The sequence below is a fragment of the Pinus tabuliformis genome, chromosome Q (assembly GCF_031772625.1).
Source record: "Pinus tabuliformis cultivar Carrire ecotype Pingquan chromosome Q, CPIR1, whole genome shotgun sequence".
NCBI lineage: Eukaryota > Viridiplantae > Streptophyta > Pinopsida > Pinales > Pinaceae > Pinus > Pinus tabuliformis.
In genome coordinates this window covers 222,450,019-222,472,332 of record NC_142296.1, presented here as the reverse complement: position 1 = coordinate 222,472,332, position 22,314 = coordinate 222,450,019, and positions in this window count along the sequence as shown.

Sequence of the window (22,314 nt, the reverse complement as noted above, 5' to 3'; positions counted from 1 at the left end):
ATCTATTTTGATTTAAGATTTTATTCCTATGCTCAAAAAGCTTGGAGAGAAGCCTCCCGAGCTCACTATAATTTTGACATTGTAAAAGGCTAGGAAGGTCAGTATAGTAACAAAGATTGTGAAACTGAGATCTAATGTGGTTATACGCGGGGCACTCTAAGAGGAAGTGGTTTTCATCCTCGATGTTCCTATTCTCACATATATGGCAGATCCTTTCCGTCCATGACGTTTTAGGAACTGCCCAACGACCTGTTTCACTATGGAGCTCATGAGAATTCGTTCTAATCTTTTCTATATTAATTTTCTTCTTTGAGCTAGTTAAAATAGAGAGATACTTTTGATCTTCTAGGGTGGGGTTGATGACCTTCTTATAATAACTTAATTTTCTTTTAGCCGCTAAGTCTTTCTCACACCACATTTTTTCTTTGAACTTAGAAGTAACAATATCTTTAATGTTATTTATGTTTTGCAATGCATCATTTTCATTGATCTCCCAATAGTTTAACCAGGCCCTTGTGTCTTTATGCCACCCTCGATTGAGCCTTAGGTGGTTTTGGCTAGAATTTAAAGGTAGCTTAGGAATTCTATGATCGTCTATGTTACTGATTTTGTGCTTGTACAACAGAAACCTAAGCATAGCTAGGCTCTCAATAGGGGAAAGACCTGCTTCTATAAGGAGAATAGGATAAGGTGTATTACTTTTAATTTTTAGTTTATAAGTTATAAAACGCTTCTGGATTTGCTCAATCTTTCTCCATGATTCTCTGGAGATGTTGCAACCCCAAACCTCACAGCCATATAAGATAACAGGAGTGACTAAAGTTTCAAAGAGGAACTTCTTTTTATCCCACATTACAAGGTTTGCTATTTTACAATTATTTTCAAGACCAAAGTAAGCTTTCCACCCCCCATTAATCCTTTTCTCAATGCTATGGTTCCAGTTGAGCTTGTGATGAATATCAATTCCTAGGTACTTGTAAGAATACACTTCCTCCAAGTTATTATTGTCATACATAAAATTAGCGTAAGTGTCCTTCTTGGATTTGATAATCATAACTTTTGTTTTGTCAGTGTTAACAGTCATACCCATGGTAGAGCAGAAATCCTTAAGAAGCATGAGTTGCTTATTAAGATCAGATGGGCACCTTGCCAAAAGAACAATATCATCAGCATAAAGAAGAAGGATGACGACTATCCCAGCTAAGATCGTGCCATCACATCCTGCTTCCTCTAAATAGCCTTCGAGCTTATCGATGTAAATTCCAAATAGGGTAGGGGAGAGGGGGCAACCTTGTTTAACTCCGATGTTACACTTAATATCTTTCGACCACCCTTCATTGCTCTTTAGCTTGGCAATTACATTCTCGTATAACCTTATAGTGGCAGCTCTCAACTCGAGAGGAACCTTTAGCTCTTCTAATCTATTCCAAAGGTTGTATCTAAGAACTGTATCGAAAGCCTTTCTAAAGTCCACAAAGCAATAAAATAAATTGGATTTATCATTACGACATTCCTCCGCAATGATCCTAAGCGTAACAAGGTGGTCTGTTGTTCAGTGATGCCTTCTGAAACCTGCTTGGCCTTTAGCCCGCTTACCTTCACTTTCAAGCCATATGCTTAACTTCTTTTCCAAAATACTACCATATAACTTGGCTAAGAGAGGGCTGATCATAATTGTTCGATAATTAGAGGGGTTATTTGTATCCCCACTTTTAAAAATAGGGATAATGAGGCTCTCAGTCCAAGGTTTAGGGAACCCTTGCTTGACTGCTTGATTGAAAAGCTTGTGGATGTGGGGGATGAGGACAGGACCTCCAATTTTTAAGATTTCCGCTTGGTAACCTTCAATGTCCTTAGCTTTCCCATTAGCGAGGCAATTAACCCCAAACTTAATGTCTTCTAAAGAGAAAACTTATTTCGTTGTGAGAAGGGTTTCCAAATTATCCATGACATTTGGAGATTCATAAAGTTTTTTAAGATAGGAATTCCAATCGTGAAGAGCAATTTTATTATTATCCTTAGTCTTCCTAGTTAGAATCTGCCTCCAAAATTTCTTAGGAGCTACCTTAGAGAGGTGTAAGAGATTCTCCTGTCTTTGACGAATGTACTGCCTCTTTTTCCTTTTAGTTAGGGCTTTGTATATTTTTATCTTGTCCATTTTAAGAGATTCATCAACAGCTTCCTTAATTGCTCTCCTTGCACTTTTACAATCTTTGTCATACCATGGATTGGTTTTGCTATTTCTTTTATTATTTGAAACTTCAATTGAGAACTTGTTAATAGAATATGAGAGGGTTGTAGTAAAATTATGATAGAGGTCTTCTATGTTGTCTATATTAGATAAAGGAAGCAAATTAGTTTTTAATTCATTTAGAAAGAGATCATTTTTATTTCTATCAAATATTAAGTTCTTTTGGCTATAAGTATTATTTTATATGGGAACTCTATGCATGACAAAATTGAGAGTATTAAGTAAAGGCCTATGATCAGAGTCAGGTTCGTGGTTGTTTAAGATGTCAAAATTTATTATTTCGTTGTAGAATGGGAGATTGGAAATAACGTAGTCTACCACGCTGCTACCAAGTCCATGGATGCAGGTCATCTTGCTAGAATTGGGGCACTTCTTTAGACCATTGCAAATTATGAGATCCTGATCACTACAGAGCTTGACTAGCTCCGACCCAAACAAATTTTCCCCGAGATCTTCAGAGTTCCTTTTGTACCTGCTAGCCAGAGTAGGGTCTTCGTCTAACCAAAGAGGATTAGGGTTGGAATGATTGCTTAGAATAATAGCTTGGTTGTTTGAAGTTCGAGCATTAAAGTCACCTATTAAAAGGATATTACCGTCATTCCTTAGGCTAGAAATATCATTCTCTAAACCATTGTAAGGGTTAGTTTTATCTAGATTCTTCTTCTTATAGAAGTTAGAATTAATGGGGGGAAAATAACATATTGCTATGTAGGACTTTTTATTATTAATGTCTTTGATCTCTATCCAACTATATTGGTTGTGAGGGTCGTTTTTATAAATCCTAACATGGGGGGAGATGTTCTTCTTAATGTAACAAGCTATTCCCCCAATGCCTCTACGGGAGGATCGCTTGTTCCAGGTAGAACATAGCATAAAGCCATCTATGTTAGGGACCTTAGATTCTTCGTGCTCCCAAGTTTCAACAAGCAAAATAATATCAACATCATTTGAAATCCAACTTAGCTTGGGGCCTTTGTTCCATGGGAAGCCCCGACAATTCCAAAAAAGGATCCAGAGCATGTTTAGATATGTAATTTTTTTATAATAATGGATTGAAAGCAGTTATTTTCAGAAGAAGAAAAATAGGTCACTTGTCTAGTTCCATAGAAGCAAAAATAATATCAAAGTTAAAGTGATTACCTTCAGCCTCAGAACAAAACATTTTCTAGATTGGGGAAGGTGTAAAATATGTCACGATTTAGATATGACATTCTATTTATTTTAAATTTTCATTTGCAATTAAAACAAAAACTATTCTATATTCAATATGACCTAAAAATTTTATTTTTTAAAAAGAACTATTCTATATTCAATATGACCTAATATATGATAAAAATTAAGCTTGTTTAGGAAAATAACCAATTATTAACTAACTGAGATCATAAAAAATGGTATGTTTGGTTTTTATAATTATTTATTTCAGGAATAGATATGATGTAAAAATCAGAAATACTTTTTTTTGTCTTCAAAAAATGCAAATATTAACATATTTCTTTCCATCATAAAGAAATAAAATTACTAACTTTTATATTAAAAATAGTTTTTTTATATGAACCTTATAATCTACAAAGTAGAAAATAATATGAATACAAATACAACTTTATTATTATTTTTGAAAATGTTTTTTCAAATTCAGAACATATGTGGTCTGATGTCTATAGATGTCTATGGATATGGGTGAACAATTTCAGGTTGTCGCACCCTGGCAAAACTGAAGAAGTTGTGCTGAAAATTCTCAGATAACAACTTTATATCTTGCAGATGGATTCACAACAAAAGAACATCGAAGCTAAAAGAGAAGTTAGGATATTTTAGTGAATGAGTTTTTCATATTTGCATTATGCCACTGCACTGCACCCAGACTTCCCTTAAAGCTTAACACGGCTATCTCAAGAGTTCACACAACTCTCTCTCACAGAAGAGCCTTAAGCTCTCAACACCCAACTAACGATCTCTCATACTCTCTCACAGAAGAGCCTTAAGCTCTCAACACCCAACTAACGATCTCTCATAGAAGAGCCTTAAGCTCTCAGCTCTCAACCAGGCAGCACTTGAACTTGGCTCCGATACCAAATCAGAGATCATGCATTAAAACACAAAACTCAGAACACTTACCTTCATTCGATGGCAAATAGGTATTTATACACAACAAAGAAACTTCTGGAGTTCGGTGGGGCGGTAGCTTCTCCAGGAAGCTTATTAATTTGTTAATGCTTCCGCCAAATTCTAGAAGCTACCTGCTGAATTCTCTAAAAGTATCCAGCTACTGCATTAATGGCAATGGTTGGAATTACCATTGTTTTCCAACAGGAAGTTCAAACTCCTTGCAACAGAACTGAAAAACATGGCTCACAATAAAGCGTTGTAGCCTCCGCGCCATGAACATTGATTTCATTTTCCTTGCCGTGTCACTTTCGCACTGCTGCCTGCCCGTAGGCGATGGCAACCAATATATGGATAGTTGTATGGCTGTAGGCTATTGCAACCAATATATATATATATATATATATATATATATGGAGTTATTGTTTTATTAATGAGGGGTGGCGTATGTTACTCATTTGATTTAATCAAATATGGAGTGAGACTATCAATCTAATTTAACCAAATATATTATCTAATCAAGTACGTGGAACGAAGTAATATATCTCATCCGTCTCATTTAACCAAATAGAGACCAAATACATTATCTGACGAGTGGCATATGCTACCCTATAAAGTGATAACTCCATTTTGGGCCACCATAAAGCCATAGATTCAGAGTCACCAAAGATTCCATTATCATTCTTCTTGTTCCGTAATATTGCATGACGTGCAATAAGTACTTTAGCTACGTTGTGCAGTTAATAAAAAGGAAGGTTCAGAAAGAACGGCCATTAATGGGAAAGGTGTCGAACGCAATTTCATCTGATTAGATTCCTTTCTCAAAAAGTTGTTTAATGCAACATCATCCGCACAGTTTTCCTTACAAAAATTCAATTCATTCACACTGCGTGGTTGTAAGTTTTGTTTTTGAGTAGGTCCGGCTTCTTTGATTTGTTTTTGGCACCTAACACTTGTCTGTCCTGAGCTCAAAAAAATGCCTTTCAGTACGGAAAAAGGAACGCCATCTCTTTTGACCGATGGCTAAACACTATGCACTAATTTGTAAGATTAATCAGTTTCTTATTACTGTAGTGCGTGCTTTTCAGCACATAGGAAAATGCCATGAGTTTTGAGTAAGTAAGATGCATAAACGTTATGCATCAAACTGCAGATTAATCAAATTTTATTTCTATATACACAGATCTAATGACTCATGCAGTAATGTACGCTATTCAGTGCATAAGATGAAAAATAATGGCAAACTTAACGTCCATTGGAGTGTGGAATAAGGCTGTTAAGTAATGTGTCTCAATAGGGGTTATGAATATAACGACTAATCTGTTATTTAAACTTGATGGGATGGGAAATTGGAGCTTTTCTACTGGAGATTAATCCAGAATTAATAATTTGGAATAATATTTTTGAATCAATATTCAAGATAGAAATATCCCCATTTTGTTACGTGGAATTTGAATAATATTTTTTGAATCAATATCCAAGATAGAAATATCCCCATTTTGTTACATGCAATTTGTTCTGATTTATACAGTGTTATCATAATTTTTGACATAATACACACTGTTTGTACTGAGTGGTTGAATTGGGACTGTTTGTACTGAGTGCTTAAATTGGGACGCAGCATTTGAAAATTATACAAAATGCATTGACGCTACTCACCTTTAGCTCAAGGAGAGCGTGTTGAATGACTATCAGAATATCAGTACCAGTCTTCTGCACTCGGCTTCCACAGAGGTGATTTATCATTAATTTCCGGCAGCACTGTAGCAGGTTAGCATTCTAGCAATTTGATTAGGGAAAATTATTTTTTTGTTACTGATTACATGTAATCATTTTTATAATGAAAACAATTTTGAAGAAGCATAACCAAATTCTCTGATAACACTTCAGGAAATTAAAAGAAGAAAGATCAAGAAATCAAATACCTGTTGAAACTGCTTCACAGGGGTGAAGCTCTGAAGCATTTGGGCACCTGCATCTATCAGGTGGGATCCCACAGTGCGTGGCTTCCCTGGCACATCTTCTGGGGTTGAAGCTATGTAACCAGAAGGTGGTCTCTCGCTGGATGTCATGTTGATGGCTTCGGTGTAGATCAAAAGAACTCACCAGAGTTAGGAACGAGTACACAGAGGTGAAAGGCTCCTCGCAGGGTTTTCTGCTTGTGATATAAGCTTTGACAGGGTTCCATACGCTGTGTAAGCTTGGGTGGTAAACACGGGCTCTGACAGGTGGTCAACATGCAAATATCTCTATGAACAAATGTCTAAATTAGGTGATGGCTTAACGTGGAACAGGCCCCAGAAAGAACTTAGGATAAGATTATATTGCAAACTATTTTATATTGCAAACTTTGGATAATACAACTCATTCTTTAAAAAGCTTAGATATTTCTTAAAAAAATATATACTTATCTTCCAAAAACCTTTGAATAATAGACTTCTTCAGAAAAGTATACAAAGAATACAACACCGAATAATAGACTTCTTCAGAAAAATATAAAAAGAATACAACACCGAATAATAGACTTCTTCAGAAAAATATAAAAAGAATACAACAGTTTTAATAAATAAGTACAATTATATGTTTAATCATTCACAAACAAAATTCAGCGAGAATAAGTGACAACTTGAAAATTCATTTCATCTCCAAAATCTTAAATAAATTAAATAATCATTTTCATATTTATTCTGAATTGGGTTTAGCGGGACTGTTTTATAGAGATATTATTATCCTATGTAGGCATATATTATTATTCCATGTAAGCATATATTATTAAGATTGCCTCAATATTTTTGCATCGGGCAACGTGAAGGCTGCAATAAGACCTCAATTGTTTGCCGAACCAAAAACTTTGGGTAAAATTTTGTTGAATAAAATTGGGAGCATCAAACTTAGGTTAAAATGTGAAAACACCGAAAAAAAAAACGGTCAAAGTATCAAGTAATGGTAGGCCAACGATCGATCGACCGCTATTAGTCCCAGGCAGGGACTAATAAGTGTATTTTTACACATTAGACACATCCTTATAGCCTTAGTTAATTAAATAGTTACTATAAATATAAGGTTTGTTTTATATATGCCATGATGGGGTGATCATATGAGGGTATAAGTGTCCTAAGCGAGGCCATTGGGGCATGTGCCTTTGCCACGCGCGTAATTACTTGGCCTTTATGTGTTGTCCCTGCTATCAAATCTCACGTGTGATGATTAATTACCCGCAGTCAGTTGTTATATTTGTTAGCTTGGGTGATGAGGTTGTAGTTGTTTGGGTCTGGTGCCATGGCAACTCTTTGGGGTTTCTGCTCAGGCTAAGGAGGGACGAGTGTGAATGCAATTCTCTGGTTTGGGTTATTCTTTGCTTGCTAGTCTTCACCTAGGAGCCTGATACCCAAGCGGGCGGTGTCTGGTTTTGCCTCCTCGCCGTTACACATCTCCAGTTGTCCGCAAATTTCTGGAAAGTCTGGATTCCTCCATCTAGTGTTTGGGGTAAGGTCTTTGTGTCTTTTAGTTCCTCTACTTTTCTATGTGGTTTCAAGAGTTTGTCTTTGTGGGTTGCTGAATGTTCTGTTATGGTCTTAGTGCTTGAAGTTCCTCCTGGTTTGTTCCAGAGTGAAAGTGTTATCTTGTTCTTTGGAAAATTCAGAAGGTGGTCTAAGTCCCTGTGTTGGATTGAAGTCAAAAACTTTCTCCTCTCATCCGGGGCAATGTTTCATGCTCTCATAATTCCCCTGGATTGCGCGGAGGGCTTGTCCTGTATAGTTCTCTGATCTGGGTTGCCTCGGGTTTATTTTATTCAAGTAATTCCTATGTCAATCTTCAGGTTTCCTCTTAGTGGTGGAAGTGGTGCCGTGGCATTTGGTTTTGCATCGCCTCTTATAGGTATCACGACAATTTCTTCTTGGTCTTCTCTTGCAACCAATTATCAATCAGTGATAAGCATAATATGCCCTGCCAATGGGGATGTCCTCATCATGGGAGGGGTCAGCATGCCCAAGTTGGTCGTCCTGAGCTTCAACGCAGTTCATCATCTACCAATATGACAAGCCAGGAGACAGAGGTGACATAAGCCATTTCTCCAGCTTGCTCTCTAGGCCACATTAAGGCCTTGACTTCTTTGGACGCCCTTGCTGAGTAGCTGCTGCACATCCAAATTGATTTGGACATCCTAAGGGACCACATGTATGATGATCAAAATGAGATAGTGGCCTACCTTACTGATATTCAGTATAGTCAAAATGAAATACTGGCTCAACTAGATAGTCTCTGACACAGTGACCGTCGCACTAATGATCACCTTCGCAGTTTGGAAGCAAGAGTGGAACATATTTATTTCCACATTCATGATCGTATTGGTTTCTTTACTACTCCCTTGTACTTCCTCCCCACCCCCTTGATTTGATGATGTCAGTTCTGGTCTCCTTTTTGGTTATTACTAGTATGCCATGCCTTTTATGCCTCAAGAAAATAATGTATGCTAAGTGTCTTTTTTGGTATCCTCCTATCCCCAACCTCAAAAAGGCTGGTTGGAATGAGAGTGTGGGGATTGTTGAGACAAATTTATATGCAGTTAAGAAACAACGTTCATACTTAATAGGAAGACACTTCAAAGTAAAAACAAATCATGACAGTTTGAAGTACTTCTTGGAGTAAAGACTATATTTAGAGGAGAAAAAAAAATGAGTTACAAAGATGTTGGATTATGACGTTGAAATTATCTATAGAAAGGGAAAGCAAAATATTGTGGTAGCTGCACTCTTAAGGAAAGAGGAAGACACAAATGGTTTACTATATGTTATTTCCATTCCATAATTTGACTGGGTAGAAGAATCAAGGATATAATGGTATCAAGATGAGAAGATATGCAAGATCATTCAACAACTATAGGAGGACCTTGATGCAATACAAAAATTTACATGGAAATATTATTTGTTATGGTATGAAGATCACTTATGTAATAATTCTCAAGTCAAACAAAAGGCCTTATTGGAATATTACACACTTTTCCCATAAGAGGATAGTCAAGGTTCTTAAAGACTTACCATAGGATTAAGAAAGTTTTTTTTAGGAAGGTCTAAAGAAAATGTGCAAAAATTTGTGGTGGAATATGTGGCATGCCAAAAAAATAAGCAAGAGACTCTCAAAACCCTAAGGCTCCTTCAACTGTTAGTCATACTAAGTGTTACGGGCCACTTTGTCACATCCGCTCAAAAGGCTTGAAAACCAGATCAATCAACATCCTTGAACACTTTTTCATTATCCCTTTGCAAATCCATAAGCATCACCTCTCCAAAATGTCTGAGTGAGAGGGAAGCATCATCACAATTTGGTAATGGCATAAAATATGATGAAACAACAAGTAGATCAACATCGTAGTGAGAGGGAATTTGAAGTGGGGGATTTCATATTTGTGTGACTACAACCATATAAACATATGCCCCTCAAGTAACAAAAGGACAATAAATGAGCTCTCGGGTATTATGGCCCCTATAAGGCGTTGGAGTGGATTTGACCTATGGCTTACAAATTGCAGCTCCCTCCATCTTCACATGTACATCTAATCTTACATGTTTCTTAGCTTAAAGACGATAATCAACGATAAGATCCAAATCCAAACTATTCTAACAAATATTAATGAATAAGGGAAAATAATACTTGAACCGAAAACAATTTTGGAAACAAGGAGCAAGAAGTTGAGAAATCTAGCAATTATTTAGTGTCTCATCAAATGGAAGAACCTACCTGTGGAAGAAACAGCATGGGAACATGAGTTGTTCATGTAGAAACGCCCAGGTATATTCAAGTGTTTAGGACAACACTTCTTTGAATGGGAGAGGCATGTTAAGCCCTATATAAGCCCCATGTTAACCCAGAAACTCCTTATTAAGCCCTATATATTTGTTGATTACATTTCTATTGTTATATTGTTATGTAGGCTAGAATTTCTCATGGTCTCATTTTATTATAATTGTACCCTTTGTCTCCTATATATATTCTAAAGGGACATTATCTTAGGATGATCAATTATTGCCTTATTCATTGTATTTATTGTAAAATGAGATTTCCCCCTTGAAAATGATTATAATTATTGGCAACTTAATTTTTAAGGTGTAAGGATCATCTTGCAGTGTTAATGACCTAAACTGAATCTATCACAAAAGATTTAATAAACTTGCACTTTTTATGACCTAAAATTGAATATATCACAAAGGATTAAATCAACTTTCACTTTCCTAGAGATGCGAGGAAGTATATAAAAAGTTTAAATATCTTCGAAATGTAATTTAAAATTGTGTAACATTTATTAGCATTTCTTCTTTTTGAGAGAGTCGATCACGTGAGTGTTGTTTGAGGTTGCCTCCAAAAATTTCATCATATGGACCATTCACTCTTGGAGGCAACGTCGCCCATCATTTTCTTGGTTTGAGGAATGGAAGTTTTATGAGTAATTTAATGTTTTCATAAAACACCTAAAATAGAATATATGTGTGTGTGTGTGTGTGTGTGTGGCTTGGGAGTCAACTGATTTGTTGTTATGTGGTCTCAATCTTGCTGTTCATTTTTTCAACCAAAGTTTTGATTTTGCTAAGAATGACATATAATCTGATATATTTGGTATTTGTTCCCTATTGAATGTGTCTCAAGATGATAAATGAGTCCCTTGAACAAGAAAGCAACTTGAATGAAATGTGTAGAGTGCTCGAACTAAGATAATGCCCTGTGAAATAGCATATACCTTTACTAAATTATTGGAAATAACTCCTAGTTGCCATACATAGTGCCCTTCAATTATTTCTCTGAGGTGAAGATCTACCCATAATACCTACCCACACCCCCCCCCCCCATAATTCTATAATTGACAGTAATATATATCCCATTAAATATACAACCTCTACATATGTAATAATATATAAATATACCATTATATCTATTCATTAAACAATACTAATATAAATATATATTATTTACCAAATTATAATATTTAATTTTATAATATAATATTAAGATAAGAAATTTTAGTCTCAAGGGGTGGCTCAATTGGTGATCAAAGTAATGCGAGTCTTGAAAAAGCTAAGAGATCCAAGGTTCAAATCCCCCCAGTTGTGACCCGATTTACAGAGAGGAGAACATTGATAAACTTTCTCTAGAGGTTTACTTGTAGCTACGTGTTAGGGGGACTAATAAGATATTTTAAATACTCATGTCATATATTATTATCATGTACATTTTTCATCATGATCTCAATGTTGATTCTCTGATTTTGGCATGGTATAGTTTTTATTTTTATTTAAAATTTTATAAAATATAAAAAATTATATCCATGTTTATAGTGAAATTAATTTTTCCTTACAGTGTAATTTAAAAGTTTTATCTTTTGTTTTTTCATTAATTTTGTTTAAACTTCCAAAAAAAATTGTTGAAACTATAAATTTGAATTGTTAAATAATTTTTTAGGAGTTTTGATTTTATCTATGCATTCAAAAATACATTTAAAACAATTTAAAATAATATTATAATAAAAAAATATCATCACATTCCTTTTCATATATATATATATATATATATATATATATATATATATATATATATATATATATATATATATATATATATATATATATATATATATATATATATATATATATATATAAGTCAAGTTGCTCAATTATCTGCATAACAAAGGAATTTACTACATCAACCAGTTAAAGAAATAGGAGACAAATTACAATGTAGGTATTTGATTTCTACTAGCAACCTGGGACTTTTTGGAAATATGGAAACTCTATGGGATAGGTACATTCTGGATCTGCAACTAGTCGGAGTCAGTCTAAACCAAGATGAAGATACTCTTCTTTGGAATTGATGCAAAGAGGAGGGTAGGATCACTCTAAAAGATGTGTATAGACATATTGTTATGACATTGGTTAGTTGTATATTTGTGTGGTGGTATGAGAAACTATGGAAGTGGAAGCTTCCATTGAAATGAAAGGTATTTGGATGGCTATGTTTGAGAAACAAAATACTTACATGGGATAACCTCTATAAAAGAGGCTTTAGTGGTTTAGGTAGATACGCATTCTGCAAGAGGAAGGAGGAGAACATATCATTTTTTTCTACAGTTCCCATTTGCTTTGGCTCTCTGGCAAGTTTTTTAGGACTTGAATTTTTTTTCCTCTTGTAATGGGAAGAATTTGGAGATTTGTTTGAAAGACTAGATGTTTACTAATATGGAGTATGAAACTCTCCCTATTTACATTTCCTTGCCAATTTAGAGAACAAGAAACTGCTTAATATTTGAGGACAAAGAACCTATCATCAAGAGAACTAGTGATAAGATAACAAGGTTTTTTTTGGAGTTGGGTCCCAAAACACGTTCTCATAAGCTCAAAATTTTATATACTCCTATTTCGATGGGTCACTTTCCCTCAACATACTTTGATGGGGCTACTAGCTCTAATGTATGTGGTTGTGGTAGAGTGACACATTTGGAGCAACAACATTTTTTTAATCTTATTTGTGGGTGTGGTCCAGATCCAATGTGAAATTGGAGCTATCAGCCTTGTGGGGAGTCTTATCATATGCTAAATTCTTAGGTTTGGACTCTTTATAGGTCATTGGGGATTCCAAAGTAGTGGTGGAATGGATAAATGAGAGTTTTTCTTTGGACATGACCACTCTTGGTCATTGGAAGTAGAGGGTCAGACAACTCTGCAAATCCTTCAGATCCATCAACATTTCACATATCTACAAGGAATTGAATGGTCATGTTGACACCCTTTTAAAAAAGGCTTGATGACTAAAATGGGCACAATCTTTGTCGAAGAATTTCGAGCTCAATGTTTAGTTGATTCAAATCACTTTCCTATTAGCTAAGACTATGCTACAAATGATGCCATGTGGAAGCATTGGAATGAACTCCCCAAATTCCCAGCTAGGGAGACACTCTAATTTCTTCGAAACTAGTGTGTATTTTGCTGGAAATCCCTTGTGCTCAACAACACTCCAACCCTTGCATTGAACACATCCAATAGAGGTAAAATTCTGAAGTATGATAGTCAAAATATGATGAGAAATGTGTCCTTTCTACCTTGGATAGTCATGGACCCCTTGTCTCCCTTTGGTGCCCTCCATAATCCACTAATTTTTCCTCCTTCCTTGAGGTTAGAGTTGCCTCCTTTGTGGCTGCCACATTCCACTAGGAGTTCAATTTTTCCCTTGGAGTGTATTGCCTCCCTTTTTTGAGCATGGGACCCACTCCCCACATCTCTTAAGTCCAAAATTGCCAATGTTTTCCTCCAACGCCCAAAATTGCAAAAAAGTGCTTCACTCAGCAACTTTATGGAATTGGGGATATCACAGTCCTACGCACTAAAATTTCCATGTCCTCCAATAACTGTAATGTTGGGTGTTGTAATACATGCTCTCCTTCCCATGTATCATCCTCTTCAGGTAAGTCCTTCCTTCTGACAAGGAACTCCCTGATGACCCTGTTCTTGAGCTTCCTCTCTCGCACCTCCAAAATGGATTTAGGAACCCTGTACGAGATGTCCTTCCTCATCTACGGGTGGCAACTCTGCAAAATCTTATGCTTGTTATCCCAAAATCATTTTTCAGGCATGAAACATGCAACAATGTATGCACCTTTCTCCCTGGTGGAAGCTCTAACTCATATGCCACCTCTCCCACACACATAGTCAGCCTGTATGGTCCATATAAATGAGGCTTTAGCTTCTTGACTCCCTTCTGCTTGTGAATCAATTGATTGAATGGATGCAGGTGTAGATAGAACAAGTATCCAACCTCAAACTGTGTCTCAACTTGGTGGCGATTTGCGTAGACACGTTGATTTTGCGCAGTTTGTAAAGTGTCCTTAAGAGCTTTGAGTATCTCTTGGCTCTATTGGATCCAATCTCTAGCTCATGGGGCTTGATTGACATATGATATGAGGTGTTGTAGCAATACTCCCCAAGGTGTATCCACTTCACCCATGGTCATTGTTCCCTTGTCATGTAGTTTCTCAGGTAGCCTTCCAGCCACTTGTTGTTCACTACCTTCATCTTCTTGTCTATCTATGGATGATAGATCATGTTAGGTGTGAGTTATGTGCCCACCAATATAAAAATCTCCTGCCAAAATACCCCCCCATTAATATGTTGTCTCTGTCACTGACAATGGTCTTAAGGAGACCATGGAGCCTTAACACCTCCCTGAAGAATAGTTCGGCCACCTGTGAACCTAAATACCAGGTGAGATTGGAATAGAAATGGGAAAAATTGGTCAAGGAAACCACAACCACATAAATACAAGCTCGCCCTGCACCACTGGAAGCCTTGTCATGAAGTCCATGGAGATACTCTCCCATTTTTTTCTCTATACTAGGGAGAGGCTGAAACAACTTGGTTGGATGTGTATGCTCCACTTTATTTCTCTAGCAAATGTTTCACTCTTGCACATGCCTCAAGACATCCCTCTTGAGGCCCCTCCATGTCAAATGCTCCCTGAAAACCTTGTAAGTCTTCAGGAAATCGGGATGACCTGCAAGAGGTGAATCGTGTGTTTCCATCAATATCTTTTCCCGAATCTGAGACCATGGAACCAAGTAAATCTATTTCTTGTAATATATCACCTAACCCATAACCCTGTACCTATCATCCCCAAAGGTACCATCCAAAATATTACACGCATACTAGTTCTTGGAGTACTCTACCAGAAGGTTTTCCCTCCAATCATGTGTGATATCCATAAGAGAGAGTGTTAGGGGTCTCCTGAAAAGCGCATCAACTACCACATTATACTTCCCCTTGACATATCCTATCTCAAAGTCATAGGCTTGGATCTTAGTGACCCACTTATGCTGTTTATCATTGATCTCCTTTTGCTCCAAGAAGAACTGCAAACTATTGTAATCAGTCTTCACCCTAAATTGGTTCCCCACTAGGTACTGTCTGAACTTGGCAAATGCATGCATTATGACTAACATCTCTTTATCATATATGGAAAAAAATCTTGGATAGTCCCATAGTTTATGTCTCTCATATGCAATAGGGTGACCACCCTGCATCAAGATTGCTCCAATGCGCTCACTTGATGTATCACACTCTAGTATGCAGGGTTGTGAGATGTGGTAGTGCTAAGACAAGGCAAGAACTCATCACTACCTTGAGGTGCTCAAAAGCTTCCTGCATTATATATATCCACTCAAATCCCCCCTTTTTCATGAGATCTACGAGGGATGATACCAACTGTGAAAACCCATTCACGAAAAACTAGCAATATGTCCATATACCTAGGAATCCTCTCATCTCTGTCACGCTCCTGAGGGTAGGCCAATCCAAAATGGCCCAAAACTTCTCCTTGTGAACTCACACTCCATCCTCACCAATCACATTTCCCAAGTACAATATCTTTGTTAGGTCAATCTTGCATTTGGCCATCTTGGTGTAGAACAACTACTCCTCCAAAATGTGCAACACCTCCTCTAAGTGCTGCAAATGCTCCTCCCCTGACTGGTTGTATATCAATATATCATTGAAGGATGCCAACACATATATGCACAATTGCTTACAAAACACATGGTTCATGCAATAATAGAAAGTAGTCGATGCATTGGTTAGCCCAAAAGGCACAACCATGAACTCAAAATGACCATAGTGACACCGGAAAGTTGTCTTCAAGATGTGTTGCTCCCTCGCCCGAATCTGGTGGTACCCTAAGCATAAATCGATCTTGGAGAAGTACTTGGATCCTCTTAGCTCATCCATCAACTCATTTATGTGTGGGTTGGGATACCGATTCTTTAAGGTCTTCTTATTGAGGGCCCTGTAATCGATGACATATGTAGAGTCCCATCCTTCTTCTATACCAACACCACGAAAGAAGTGAAGGGACTAGAACTTGGCCTAATATGGACCAAGGCCAACAACTCTTGAATAACCCTCTCTAGCTCATCCCAGTAGGCCTTGAGATGTTTATAGGGGGTGGTGATGATGGCCTGGACCCCTCCTCCAACTCAATGGTGTACCCAAACCCTCTATCTGAGGGACGACTTGGAGGAATCTCTCCAAAGAGTGTCTGATGTCTTTGAAGGACTGTTAAAATGTCTAGATGAGGCTACCATGCATTAGTCCTTGTCTCCGAAATCCTGAGCTCCACTACCTCCATCTTGTTGGCTGACACTACTTGAGGTGGGTAGGAATACATGCCCCTCAACACTACCTTCTTCCCATCAAGCCCCATAAACTCCATCTCTCGGGCATTTTCATCCATAGTTACATGCCCAAGAGAGAATAACCACTAAATTCCCAACACCACATTAGTGTCTAGTACATTCACCACAAAGAAGCTATTAATGACCAAGTAGTTTCCCATTGTCAGCGTCATCTTGGGGATTAGCTTGATGCACTGCATAGTTAGATCCTCTGGTATCATTACTGAGAAACCCTCAAAAGGTTGTGTGTGTAACCCCCTTCGTTTTACTAGTTATGGATCTATGAAGTTGTGGGTGGCCCCACTGCCCACTAAAACAGTCACTTGCTACCCTTGAATAGTGCCTCTGATTTGTAATGTTAGGTACCTCATAATCCTTGTAAGTGAAGCAATGATGCCTCCCTTGGCACCTGTGTAACTCTACTCCCCTCCCGTGTCATGGGGCTCCTCCTCCTCTCTGATGGCCTCATCCTTAGCTTCCTCATCTTGCTCTTTTTCTGAAAACACCTCAATGTAATGGGCGCTTCCCTTAGTGCATTTGTGGCTTGCAACCCACGACTCTTGACTCTTGACATGTACAACCCATTTGTGGCTTCCTAGTCTCATCATCCATTTTCCCACATCCTATCCACTCCTTTTGACGAGGTCTAGTATCCTTACCCTTATGAGGAAAGGTAGGTTTGGGAGGTACTATGGTCTTATGGATTGCTTCTAGCATGTCCCTAGCCCGAGTAATAGCAACATGAAAAGTCACAGGTTTATACACCCTCACCTACCCATGCAATGGGTCTGACAGCCCCTCAACGAACAACATAACTATTCTCACCACTGATATATCTGAGACCATCATTACCAACTTCTGGAACTCTACAATATATGCCTCTCTGCTGCTTGTCTGCCTCAGTTGTGACAACTCCCTAAAGTGAAACTCTGGGTCTAGCTGTCAAATCTCTCTATAAGCCTCTGAGTGAACTCCACGTAGGAAGTAATGGTAGTGTGACATAGGGTGATCAATCCATGATGCTAATACTCCTGTGCATCTCCATCTAGATGCAAGGTGACGAACTTAATTGCATTTGTCTCCCTTATGGGGTTTAGCTGGAAATAAGTGTCCAACTTCTGCACCCATGCTCTTGCAGAACTCTTGGTTGACCCATCAAATATGGGAAGAGTTATCTTTCCCACTCTCTTCTCTATGTCCTAGTTCTGCCAGCCTCCCATATACGATGCCCCAACTCTTGTTCTATTCTTCTCCTTTAAGTGGAAAATTACCTCGAAAGGCATGGCCATCTTGATTCTCAGATCCAATGCATCATACTCCTCAATCCCCTCCACGAATGACCTCATGAGAGGTAAAAATGAGTCTAGTTCTCATGAGGGCATAGTGGGATGGTTGGAAGGACTAGTTATAGGTGGGGTATCCTTATGGTTTGTGCATGCATGCATTTGGCTCCCTTCACTAGTTTGGGATCCACCTTCCCGATGATTGTCTTGTCTCCCGTGGTTTTGCAAATGCACGCTAGCCAACTATGCTAGCATGTCCATTATCAGGTTCTCCATCCCCCCTGAGACCACCAAAAGGTGTGAATTACCCAGCTGACCACTGATGTGTATTGCTAGAGAAACTCTTTGTTGAAGCAATCCTCAACCCCTTTACTGAAGAATCCACCCACCAAATCCAATCTCCCTTCTGGAATGCTAGATCCTTCAGCGCTTTCTCCGTTTGAATTGTCCACTCCTATGCCTGTGTAGGCTTGTCTAGAGAGGCCCACGCATTGCTAGAAAATATGAACTCGGGCCTCAAGAATGGCCCAATATTGACCCTGAAAAATTGCTCCAAAATCCTTGCACCAAGATGGGAAATGCTCCTACAATTTTCTGCTCACCCACATAATTGAAGTTGGCACGGTAATTTCTAGTTTGAACTGCCTCTGCACCCAGGAAGTGTGCACTACTAGTTCAATCTACTGGAAATGATGCCTTGTTGAAGCCCTGGCATGAACTCCCCAAATTCCCAGCGAGGGAGACACTTGAAGTTCTTCGAAATTGCTGTGGATTTCGCTGGAAATCCCTTGTGCTCAACAACACTCCAACCCTTGCATTGAATAGCTCTAAGAGAGGTAAAATTCTGAAGTATAATAGTAGAAAGATGAGAAATGTTTCCTTGCTGCCTTGTATAGTCATGACTCCCTTGTCTCCCCTTGGTGGCCCCCACAATCCACTAACTCATCCTCCTTCCTTGAGGTTTGAATTGCCTCCTTTTGCGGCCTCCACATTCCACTAGGAGTTCGATTTTTCGATCTTGGAGCGTATTGCCTCCCTTCTTTCCTGAAGAGGCAATTGAACCCTGCATCTAAATAATCGAAGAAGAGTGAGTGGACATCACCTGGGAAGTTGGTGATGTTCCGGTACTGGAAAATCGCTTTATACAGCATGCCATAAGGCCTTCAACCCCACCTAGAAGGGTACTCGTAGCCTTCTGCAAGTAGAATGGGTGGGTATTAGCTCGACTGCCAAGCATTTCTTGTGCTATTGTTTCCATTATTGTTGTTGTTGGTAATTAATCTCCGAGCTCATCTCTTCCTGCCCTTCCTGGAAATATCCAGATAGATCTCTCATGATTTATTTATGCAATAGTTTCAATTTGATTAAAAACCAATGTCCTTCAACAATTGTTGCCAAAAGTTATGTTAAAAGCTCTGGATGGACTAGTTAGCCTTAACAGAATTAAGTGAAAAAGTTTTAAGGTCGGGCTATTAGTGTTTATGAAAATATTAGATAGGATATTATTTGAAATTTACAATCTCTTACCTAGAGGGTTAGATTATTTTTAAGCGTAATTTAAATGTTTATTTATTTATTATTAAATTTAGTTTAAAATTAAGATATCATAATAGTAAATTTAAGTTGTTGCTCCTTTTTTCAACCTGATTATGTATTCAAAATCATATTTAAAATAATGAAAAATATTGATTTCACTTAAAAATGTATCATTCAATTTTGTTGGAAAAATAAAATAAATAAATAAATAAATTTTATCATTTTTTATTAGTGAAATAAATCTGTAATTTATAATAAATAGTTTTATTTATTTGATATTAAATATTATTTTTTTTTTCTAATTCTGGATCTAGCTTTTAGAAGAATCAAATATTTTTTTACTTTAAAAGATGTTTGCATCTCAATCTCTTTTTATTTTGAAGGAGGATCAAATCTCTTTTTATTCTAAAAGAGGTTTGCATCTCAATCTCTTTAAACTCTAAAGGTAGTTTGCATTTCAAGAGATTTGATCTATCTATGTGCTTGGTAGATCCGAAGTTTTGATGGATTTAGGCTGGTTTAATTCCTCCCTTTAAATAGGCTAAATTCCACATGAATACCATAAGCTGTCAGTACCAAAGTGATTTCTACTCTTATTATTATTTTATTTTTACAGGGCTATTTTTATTTTGTTATTTGTATTTTTTTTTGATGGAGTTAAAATATTTAACTTACATTACATTAATTTTTTATTTTATTTTTATTTACAGGACATTACATTATATAACATTACAACATTTTTATCATATTGAGTTGTTGAACACCTCTCAATATAATAATATAATTTTTTAAATAAAAAATAATTTATAGTAATGAAAATTATTAATTTTAGTTTATAAAATTTGTAAATAAAATAAACTATTTTAATTTATTAAATTATTTTATAACTAAATATTTAGTTACAAGATTTTATTTTTTCAAATAACTAATTATGAAAATTAATAATATTATAAATGTTTAATTAATAATATTAAAATGTAATGGAAATTAAATATAATATTTTGAATAGTTTAAAATAAAATAATGAAAGTTAAATATAATATTTTGAATAGTTTAAAATAAAACGATGTTCATCTTTTTAATTTTAGTTATTTTAAAAATTGTATAAATTAATTCAACCATGTAAAGATGTTTTAGTTTACCATCTTCATTGGGGTTCATATATTTTTAATATTTATTTCTTCTTTTGAATTAACAACAAAGGTGGTGTGATCTTTTAAATTTTAAAGTGTTTTTTTCATATTTAATTAATTTTTTTTCATCCTTCAAGTTAATAAGCAAGCGTATTTTTACACATTAAGCATATCCTCGTAATTTTAGTTAATCAAATATTTATTATAAATATAATGTTTTATATATATATATATATATATGAAATTTTTAAAAGGTATAATCATATTTTAATGTTTTAATATATATATATATATATATAACAAAATATTAAAACATTATATATATATATATATATGAAATTTTTAAAAGGTATAATTATATTTTAATGTTTTAATATTTTGTTTGAGATATAATGATAACGGAAGAGTAAGTCAAATAATTGTCGATCATATTATTATAGGATATTTATCCTATCACTAAGCTCTTTTTCTATCATCATTGTCCTGATGATGGATCCCTATTGGGATTGAAACATTGACATGTACTATTATTAGTGTGGATACTCTGAGATTCAACTTAATAGGGTATTTTGTTGGTTAGTTTCATGCTAACATGTATGTGTATAATTCAAATCTCATTTGGTAAGGTGTATTAATTAATGCCAGTGGATTTATTATTGATGTCATTCATAAATGTGGAAAAACATCTATTTACTTATTTGCTCAATTTTTCTCCAAGAACAAAATATATGTATTAAATATGTTCTTTAAAAATCTCAAATAATCAAATATCATGAAGTAAATATTTAGATTTATAGATTTATTTTATATGTTTAGTATCATTAAAATAAACATCGATTAAGAAAGGTGAAAATATATGTGGTTTAGATTTTAGAATTGTAACCGTAAGGTTTATTAGATTGAAACTAAAAGAGAAGCAAAGATATCAATTGGTGCATAGATTTATCACATTTTCAAAATAAAAATTTGGTAATGCTCAAAATCCATCTCCATTATATAAAACACAACTAAACACAACTATTGCCAAATTTTGAAATTCTTGAAATGCATGTGTGATATGTTTACATACAATTATATACATCAACACTTTTGTCTTCAATTGAGCATCAAAGATCCTTAATTATTCCCAATTGTCTTTACTTAGTTACTATGTATACATAGTGAGACTTTAAAGATATAATGAGTCCTGTGAGATCATCATCCCCAAATAAGACATGCAAATCCCTATTTAGGCCTTGAATATATTGATTAGGGACTAAAGGCATGGGGTTTTAGCTTTAAACCATGCTTAAGACTATAAAATTCATCCTTATCAAACCCAATTCTAGAAATCGGGCCATGTTCCTTTTGTTGGACACGAATTCCATTCATGGCACTTATACATGGGTTGTGAACTAGAAAACATGCATTACAAGTTGAATCCATAGTTTTCCATCGATTTTGAGCCCCAAAACTACATATGAAGCTCTAAAACCATAGCATTTTTCCTTAAATAATGAAGTTCACCACAGATATCATTCATAACGCTTCTAATCCATCTTCGAGGTGAAATTCATTAACATGTTTACCTACAACCAAATCCTTATATGTATCAACAAATTCAAGATCATTTCCATATAGTTAGAGGCATTTCCAAGTCTCATGTCCATAGTAGTAGAGGATTATGGCTAGCACGTCAATTAGAGATCCAAGTGTTGCACAAATCAATTATTTCTTCCCTTCTTATTCTTGACATTTAGATGGAATTATTAAAGGTATGGAGATCACTTATGACAGTGGTCATTTTGTAGTTTTCTCTGTCTA